The sequence below is a fragment of the Saccopteryx bilineata genome, chromosome 1 (assembly GCF_036850765.1).
Source record: "Saccopteryx bilineata isolate mSacBil1 chromosome 1, mSacBil1_pri_phased_curated, whole genome shotgun sequence".
Classification (NCBI taxonomy): Eukaryota; Metazoa; Chordata; class Mammalia; order Chiroptera; family Emballonuridae; genus Saccopteryx; species Saccopteryx bilineata.
The window spans coordinates 250612339-250621020 of NC_089490.1; the positions used below are offsets into that span (position 1 = coordinate 250612339).

At 37.5% G+C, this 8682-nt stretch overlaps 1 long non-coding RNA gene across 2 annotated transcripts; it reads right to left on the reverse strand.

Moving 5' to 3' along the window:
- Positions 1-1534: 1534 nt before the first annotated feature.
- LOC136320360 (uncharacterized) lies at positions 1535-3560 on the reverse strand. 2 transcript variants are annotated; one of them, XR_010728322.1, is made up of 3 exons: positions 3476-3560; positions 2563-2690; positions 1535-2327 (listed from the first exon to the last, which is right to left on the reverse strand). It is a non-coding gene; the product is annotated as an uncharacterized lncRNA (long non-coding RNA). The 2 variants fall into 2 exon arrangements; XR_010728321.1 differs by having other exon boundaries at positions 1535-2333.
- Between the last annotated feature and the right edge of the window lie 5122 nt (positions 3561-8682).

Below are 8682 nucleotides of genomic sequence, written 5' to 3' on the forward strand. Positions count from 1 at the left end.
TCCTACAGGCTCTTTGGTTCTTGTCTTACAAGTTTCTCAAGTTGTCTCCGTCTTTGCACATAAACACTTTTTCTTCAAATATTTAGCTAAGAGATAGGGATGCTACCATTTCCTCTTGCCTAGTGAAGCCCTGATTTTAGCAATGACTCAGTGGATTTCATTACACTTACACATGCACATGAAAAGAGACAGAAGTTGGCTTAATCTGCATTACCATCTCCCAGTATATTTCTAGAAGTAAAATCTATTTTCAAAGAACAAACAGAAGCAGAGAAATGCACAGTAGTGATTTCCTTACAGATAAGTTCATTCATTCTTTCTGATAAGTGAAGTTAAAATAAATAATAAACTCATTACTTTGTATGATCATTAAATTAGAAGACATCAATTTTGGAATTCTTGTGTCTATACTCAAAATTGGATGTGGGACTATTGTTCTCCCCCAATCACAAGCCTATTTTAATGTCTATAAATCTTTTTGTAGGAGAAAAAATTTCTCTATGTAAGTTATGGGTTTTATAAATACTCATACATGACCCTGAATGTCTCTTTATAAAAAAACATCAAAATAATTGCTCAAATAGTTCAGCACAGACATGACTTCAGGGCATAAATAATGACCTAAACAAAAGATATCGAGGAAAATGACAATATCAGATATTAGTAACCAGTGCACGAAAAAGGGACCCTCATTCACTGCTGGTGGAAATGTGAACTGGTACAGCCACTATGGAAAACAGTATAGAGGTTCCTTAAAAAAAGTAAGACTACAATTACCTTATGACCCCACAACTCCTCTTCTGAGTTATCTACCTTAATATTTTGAAACAGTTATTTGCAAAGACATATACATCTCTATGTTCATTGCAGCAATATTCACAGTGGCCAACACATGGAAATTAACCAAAGTGTCCTCCAATATAGATGCTTGGGTAAAAAAGATGTGGTACAGGCCCTGGCCGGTTGTCTCAGGGGTAGAGCGTTGGCCCCACGTGTGGATATCCCGGGTTCAATTCTCGGTCAGGGCACACAGGAGAAACACCCATCTGCGTCTCTACTCCTCCCCCTCTCGCTTCTTTCTCTCTCTCCCCCTCCTGCAGCCATGACTTGAGTGCAGATGAAGGAGACTGATTCTGAGTGTCTTTAGACAGGTTGGGAAGAAAGGCTTATTTATGAATGCTTGACATAATTACGGCCAATGGGGTAAGAAACTTAGCAGGGGTGTCAGATATCTTCACAAAAGGTAGAACAGACTGAGATTGTAGCAGAAACCATTTCACAAATAAGTAAATAAATAAATAAAATTGAGGACATTGCCTACCTGTCCTGTTTTGAAACAATTTGGATCTAAGAAGTCCAGATCAAACTTCATGGTGACTAAATACAGCCCTAAATAGCTTACATTTCTATTTAGAGAACAGAGGCCAATTTTGTTCTAAATCCCCCATGAGGAAGCAAAGCACCAGGCTGATAGAGGGACTTGAATAAATTATTATTGGCCCCAGTGTTTAGTGCTCTATGATCTCATCTTAACTTGATGACATCTGCAAGTACCCTATCTCGAACTAAGGTCACATTGCACAGGGACCAGTGGTTAGGACTGGAACTTATCTTTTGGGGAACACAATTCAACCCCAAATAGGCAGGGAGGTGGAAAACCAGTGGGAAGTGTTTTGACTAAAGGGGTAAACTAAGACTCAGCTCAGCAGATGGTCGCAATCTGGGTTTGCTGGCCAGCACGGTCACGTGTGAACTGTGGGTTTCCAGCTTGCATGCTCTGCTTTCACGAAAGGATTTGCCTCAAGGATGGTAGTTTGTTACCAGAGATTGATAGAGAGACCAGTTGGGAACACAGAGTGTCTAGTTTTACATAGCTTTAGAAAACAGTAAATACTTCCTCTGATGTAGTAGAAGAAATGTTCTGGAGAATGTCAAGGCTGGCAGAAATACTGTAATGTTGGAGAATATCAAAGAGTCCTATTATAAACATTTGGAGACATCATTAAAACTATATCTAGGAGACACAATGAGCACAGATTCATATATAATGTAGCATTATGATAGTTTTCTTAGTGAGTTCCAACTTACATCTGCTTTAATCCATAGTTATTGAATTTATTTCCTTCCCTGTACGCACATTTGTGAACTGACAAGGTGGGCTTCCTGCAGCCAGGCTTGTTTGAGCAATCTCCAAGAGCCTGGGATGGGCCTGCAGCCTGTTTGAATGTGGGGTCTCCAGGGTGGTGTCTTCCATGTGGCCCATGATAAAAACTGCATTTCAGTAGTCCTCAAAGTGAAAAATCCTATCCTGCCAGGTTCTTCTTTGCCTACAACTCGAAGAGATTACCCAAGTGTAAGAGTGTTTTTTCCATTGGTAGTGAAATCTAGGGATATCATAAATGAAATCATATTTTATGTCTGAGGTCACCCCAGGAGGTAAATGAGCAAGATCTGGCCCTCTATATCTACACATTTTATTTACAAAATATTGAAGTGGTGAGAACAGATCCAAATTCATTTTTCAAAGCCAGTGTGACTAGTAAAGGGTCGCGTGAGAGATACTTTTATGGTAGTAGCCTTGTCCTGCATCTTGTTTGCGGTGGTGGTTACTGGAAGTTGTGCATCTGATGAATGTCATCAATCTGCACATCTCTAGGTTCCAATGTTGGTTTTCTGGTTTTGATAGTGCACTGTAGTTATACGAGGTTAAACCATCAGGAGACATATGAGGAAGCGTACATAGAATTTCCTATGTGTGCATGTCCAGTGAATGTTACTATTTCAAAATAAAAATTTTAGGGAAAAATCATCAAATTTAATGTGCTTTTCATCTAAAGTTTGGTGCATTAAATTTCCCAGTAGTGTGTACTTTTGGGTGCAGTGGAATATCATGACACCTCTATGAAGTAGGATCAAAGCAATTCACTCAAAACATCTGACAGTGCCTGATTGATTGATGGTAAATGAATACCGAGGTTCTAAGTTTCCTTAAATAGTATAGAAAACAAAAGAAGTGAAAAAGAATGGTGGAAACTTGTGAAATAGAAATTAGTGGGCAAGTTTTTTCTGGACAATATATGATGTACTCAGTTTTTCTTGTTAACCTTTGACATGATATATTCTCTTATCAGAGAATTAGCCAATTGAACTGTCACTCTCCTTTGAGGACTGGGTGCTCCTCAAACAAGCCTTCCTCATTTGTCTATATCTTCTTAAATGACAGGCATAAAAAATGCTACCATTTGTTGTCTATTGTTAATATTACCTACCTTAAAGTGTATTATCTCATTATTTCAATTAAACTCAGAACAACTCTAAGATGTAAAAACTATAACTACACAAATATGAAAGTTTTTGTTGAAAGAAAATGAAAGGAATTAAAAAAAATTATGGCTAACAAGAGATTTTTTTTTTGCATGCAAAAGGCAATTTTATGCCAACAATCTAGAGAAAGAGTAAAAGGGTGCATAATCACCTTGAACATGAATGGGCTGTTTACTCTAGAGTTGGTTAATCTTCAGTATGTCTGATACATCCATACGTCCTTATGAATAGAACACATGCCTGTGCAGTCACAATAATTAAAAAAAATACATTTTAATACTGTAACATATTAATGATATTCTGAGGTAGAATATTATGATGCCATCCATCATTTTGTGTTTGGAAATTTTAAGAGTGCTATGTGCAATTTAGTCAGAGAATTTTAAACAGGTGTTGGATTGGCAATCCTTTAAGAATAGAAAAATGGGAAAATATAGGAAAAACTGTGGGAAGGAAAGAAGGAGGCGGAGCTCTGCGGTTCATGGAGGTGCAAGAAAGCGTGAGTCTGCCAGGAAATGCAGAAACAACCTCACCAGGGAGGCCACGACATGGAGCATCCAGACAGAACTTTTGAACATGACACCTCCGGAGATCTGGATGACTTAGGAGCTTGAAACTTGGCCTTTTTGCCTTCTTTTGGGCCAAACACTGCCATCAGATAATTTCTTGAGTTTTCTTTCAGACTTATGATTCTTAAAAAAAATATATGGGCTGAACTGTGGTTTTAAAACATATACACCATTACCTTAATTAAAATAGAAAATCCAAGCATATCTCTAGCAATTGTCATGTTTGACTTCGTCTCTTTCATAATCTTAATTCTCTTTTTAATTAAAGAATAATTGCAGTGATCTGTTTTAAGATAGCTAAAGCATGGTCTTAGTCAGCATACTGATCCTGAACATGTTAGGGGAGTCAGAGTCCAAAGACAGAGAAGACCATGGAGCACAATTTCCCTTCGGTTGCTGGGGAAAGTGTTGTCTGAGAACACTGAGTGAGTAAGGACATCACCCCTCCATCCTTGTCCAGAGGTACTGGTGGCCACACACTTGACTGAAAAGAAGTCCCAGGCTAAAGAGTCTTGCTCCCCAAGTGTGGGAAGCTTTGTACTCACTTACTGAGGATTCTGGTTAATTTGGTGTTTAGACCATTCATTTTGTCAAATTTTTAAAGTGTCCTCTGTATGGTAAATATAAGCTTAGCATGTAAGAAAGTTTTGGCATGGTGGTTGTGAAAAGCATGACCAAGTAGTTTCTTGACGATCCTACTACCACAAATAAAAAACGTATTGTGAGAAATAGATGGAAATAGTTATTTTATTCAGTCTCCTAGAGTCTAGAATTCTAAAGGAATTTGTAATTTTTCTAATGGAGTTATTGTAAATGTTATTAAAGAAACAAGGTGAATGGTATTAGACTACGGGCCAAAGACTGTGGGATGTTGGACAGAGTGCAGATTGAAAGTCAGGTGGACCAGTGTCCCATCTCAGATCTGCCTGTATTAATGGACAAGTCACGTGATCTCTGTGTCTTATTTTCCCCACTGATAGACTGGAAATAATACCCATCTCTGATTAAATGTATTGTTAACTCTGACAAAGAATGAATTTTGCTTTTATTGGATAAGAGATAAGAGGGAGGTTTTGAAGCTTGTGCTTATGTTATCACTTTTCCTCCTTTAAAATGTGAATGGTTTTATTACAACAAAAACACAAACAAAAAAACGAAGTAGGAGGTCTCCCTGAAAATGGCCTCAGGCATGCTTCATTGGCATTGGTTACCCTTGGTGTACCAATCACAGATTTTTCTGAGTCTGGCGCTGCTCAGTGGCTAAGCTCAGCACCGCGAGCCCTCACGTGGACCTGTATTTACACACAGATTCGCTCACCTCTCTGCATAATTATTTCCTAACAAAGCCTTGTTCGTATGTTTCATGCAAATTGGTTTGGAGTGTTGCTTAGACAATCTTATTATAGTTAGGAATAAAAACTTCCATCAAGAAATTGTACAAAAGAAAATGGAGACACCAGCTGGCTAAATCTATCATACGTGGGTGGTGGTGGGGGGGACGAACACTTTTAATTAGCTGAGTGAAAGCAGTTTGCTGAGCATGGAAGCCTAGCTCGAGTCATATTAAAATGTGCCTAATTTTCTGTGAAAAAGTCCCATCTGAACAGGCCTGACCACAGTCAATCATACTAAAAGCCACTGGTGCTTAATTTGATTTACCAATATAAAATGCAAATTAGGTTATTAAGTGGAGAGCCAGACTGAGTAGGGCCCCTTTCTAGCCATCAAGTTAAATGCAAGCAGACAGCAGACTGGCTGTGTGAAGAAAATTGTAGCATATTCGTTTGATTAGTGCTACAAAAATTTAATTAGCTCGGCTAATTACTTGACAAATTGCTCTACATGAGAGAAAAGGCAGAGGAGCTGTTTTTTTTTTTTCCCTTCTTTTTCATTGCAAATATCTTGTGTATATTTTAGCCCAAATGCTATCTGCCAATTTGCAAAAGCATTATTAAATGAATAGAAGATGGTCCCCAACAATAGCAAATTGTATAAGGCATATAATTAGACGAGACCCAAACTGTACCCATATGTCCATATCCTCTTGTGACTAAAAATATTTAACACAGTAACTCTATGAAACTACTGTCAAAACAGATGATTACAATGAAGTCGGTTGTTCTCAAGAAAGAAAATATTGTGCCTGATATAGCAAGGAGAAATTTGTGAAATTCCTGCCTCCCTGAGGAGTTTGTTAACCATTAGATGACGTGATAGTGACAGGTTGAGGTCTGTTGTCACAGAATGGACCCATCGGCCAAAACATGGCTGACTGAGGCCAGGGCTAGGGAGAGTGAAGAAAATTGTCTCCCGGTGAGACATTCAAAACATAAGACTGAAATAAATAATGAAATAGATCCCAGTTAGAGTCTACAACATTTTATAAAACGAGTTTCATTTTTTTTGAAATGCTATCTGTTTAGTCTTTGTTTTTTCCTCTATCTTTCTCCCATCTCTACCCAAGACAGAGCTGACTTCCAACACTCACTTTGGAGAAAAGCTTGCAAGCCGTGTGACCACAAATGAAAGGAAATTTTCAGCCCATATCAGTATGTTATTGAGAGACTTAGGACAGTCTTGAGCAGAGGAAAGAGTGGGTTTTTCCTAGAGAAAGTATATGTTTATACCAATCTTCAACAGAACAAGAAAGGGCAGTTCATATAATCACAGCATTATCTGGAGAATTCCCAATTTATTTTTTTTTTGGATCCTTTATTTTTGTTGATTTTTCTATCAGGACTTGAGAGCCTGCTCTAACTCAAGCGCTGTGATTTTATACATAGATAACTAGTTTGCCTGTTGAAGTGGAAAAAATTAGTATCATATTTTATAAACATAAAATATGTTTATAAAGCTTATCAGTTGATAATTAGACACTGTACTTAATTGGTTGTAACGTGACATTTTAGGAAAGTAAATTATAAGAAATATTGGTGAAGAATCATGTACGCAGGCTGTTCCTTAGTTTTTTTGTAATTAGCATCTTGTAACTTAAGCTTAGAACACAAATCTCAGTATACTGCCTAGTACAGGTGTAGTCAAATCATTATTTTAGGTAAGACGCTTATCATTAGTGCAACTTTAATATATCACTTTTACTCTTTTTAGATTTGCAACCATCACCAAAGGGAGTGGAGTACATAGATTTCCTGTAACACTTGGATTACATAGTCAATTTCACTAATACAATAATGTTCAGGGATAAAGTTGTGGCCTCTTAAGCATGCATTTGGCCATGAATTGCTGACATTCCATTTAAAAGCCATGAGAGCGTCCCCTTTGACCAGGACTCCACCTTCACATGCAGAAGCAGGTGTGGCAAACGCACTAAGCTACAAAGCATAACATGCAGGTAGCAAAGCAATTCTTATTTTTTACTGGAAGAAAACTATATCAGCCCTATGATTTTTTTTTTCCTTTATGGGACGGACTGATTTTCTTTCTTCTTTCCCTTTCTATTTTTTTTTTAATGTGGTAAGCTGACTGACTGAGATCTGGTAGAACAGTTTAATCAAAGATGCGTGAGACATTTTATGAAAGGTAGGGCTGTGGAATAGTTAAATTACTAACTTGCAAATATATTTTAAGTGTGTCAATATTGAATGTGCTTAACACTGAATATTGATGTGTTAATATTAAATGTGCCTGCCTGTCCAATGAAGGATGGCATAGTAATTGCTGAAGAGGTAATGAACCCTGTGTTTTCAAATAGTAAAGGTTCAATCAGAGATAACGAATATTAGTATCCATGCATGGTATTTCTTCCAAACAACACAAAAATTATAAAGAAAGATTGTTATACATATTTATGGCTAGTAAAAAGTGACTAGTCCTCTGAATGCTTTTCTACATGTTATTGATGATCCTGAATATTTGGTTTCAAATATTTGATAGACAATAAATAACATCTCATATAGAAATATCAATCTTTTTGAAGTAGATTTGAATTAATGGTAAAAATTTCCAAGAATATTTCAATTTGAAAATAATCTTTCAGGTTTTTGAATTGATTTGTACAATGGATGATTCCATTTTAGGATTACAACTATGTAATTTACCACATTTTGAATACATTATACCATGATTTGCATGGCATTCATTTAATAACCCATGTATAATAGCTTCAATATCAAGTGCATTCTTTGTACCCAGAAAATAAAAAAAGAAACCCACCTCTCCATTTAAATTGAAATTGAAAGAAGAATCATGCAGAACTTTAGAATGAAAAAGAAATGATTTAGTATTTTGGATCGGAGCACATCCTGTGTCTGGCTGTATCTGCCGGGCCTTGACTTTGTCGTAGAAAACAAGCATGCCGCTCTGTGCAGCTCTCGTATGATAACGAGGGGAGCTCGGCTAAGCAAGAGTTAACTTCACCATCTGTGGGTCTGGGGAAAGCCCTCTCCCACTCTGGGAACTTTCCTTAGACAAAGTGGCCTTGTGTGCATCGGTGTTGTCTGTGCTCACACAGAAGTTCAGCCTCTGACCCGCAGTTTCCCGTTACCGCGTGTTGTTATGTAGGTCACCTTGATACAAAATATAAACAGAGAAGCTGCTCTGAAGCTACAGAACGAGGTGCATGTGCTTCCGGAGTTGAGAAGACACCGTGAGGGAAAAAAGCATGCTCTTTCCTGCTTATTCATAACCAGAATACACTCCCCTGATCATGAATGCATGAACGAAAAGAAAGGAATCGCTGCAGATGAAAGCAACATGGAAGCATGACAAAAAATACAACCAATCTAGGGCTCATGGAGCCAGATTAGAACCAAAGAAGATTCCTTGAAGA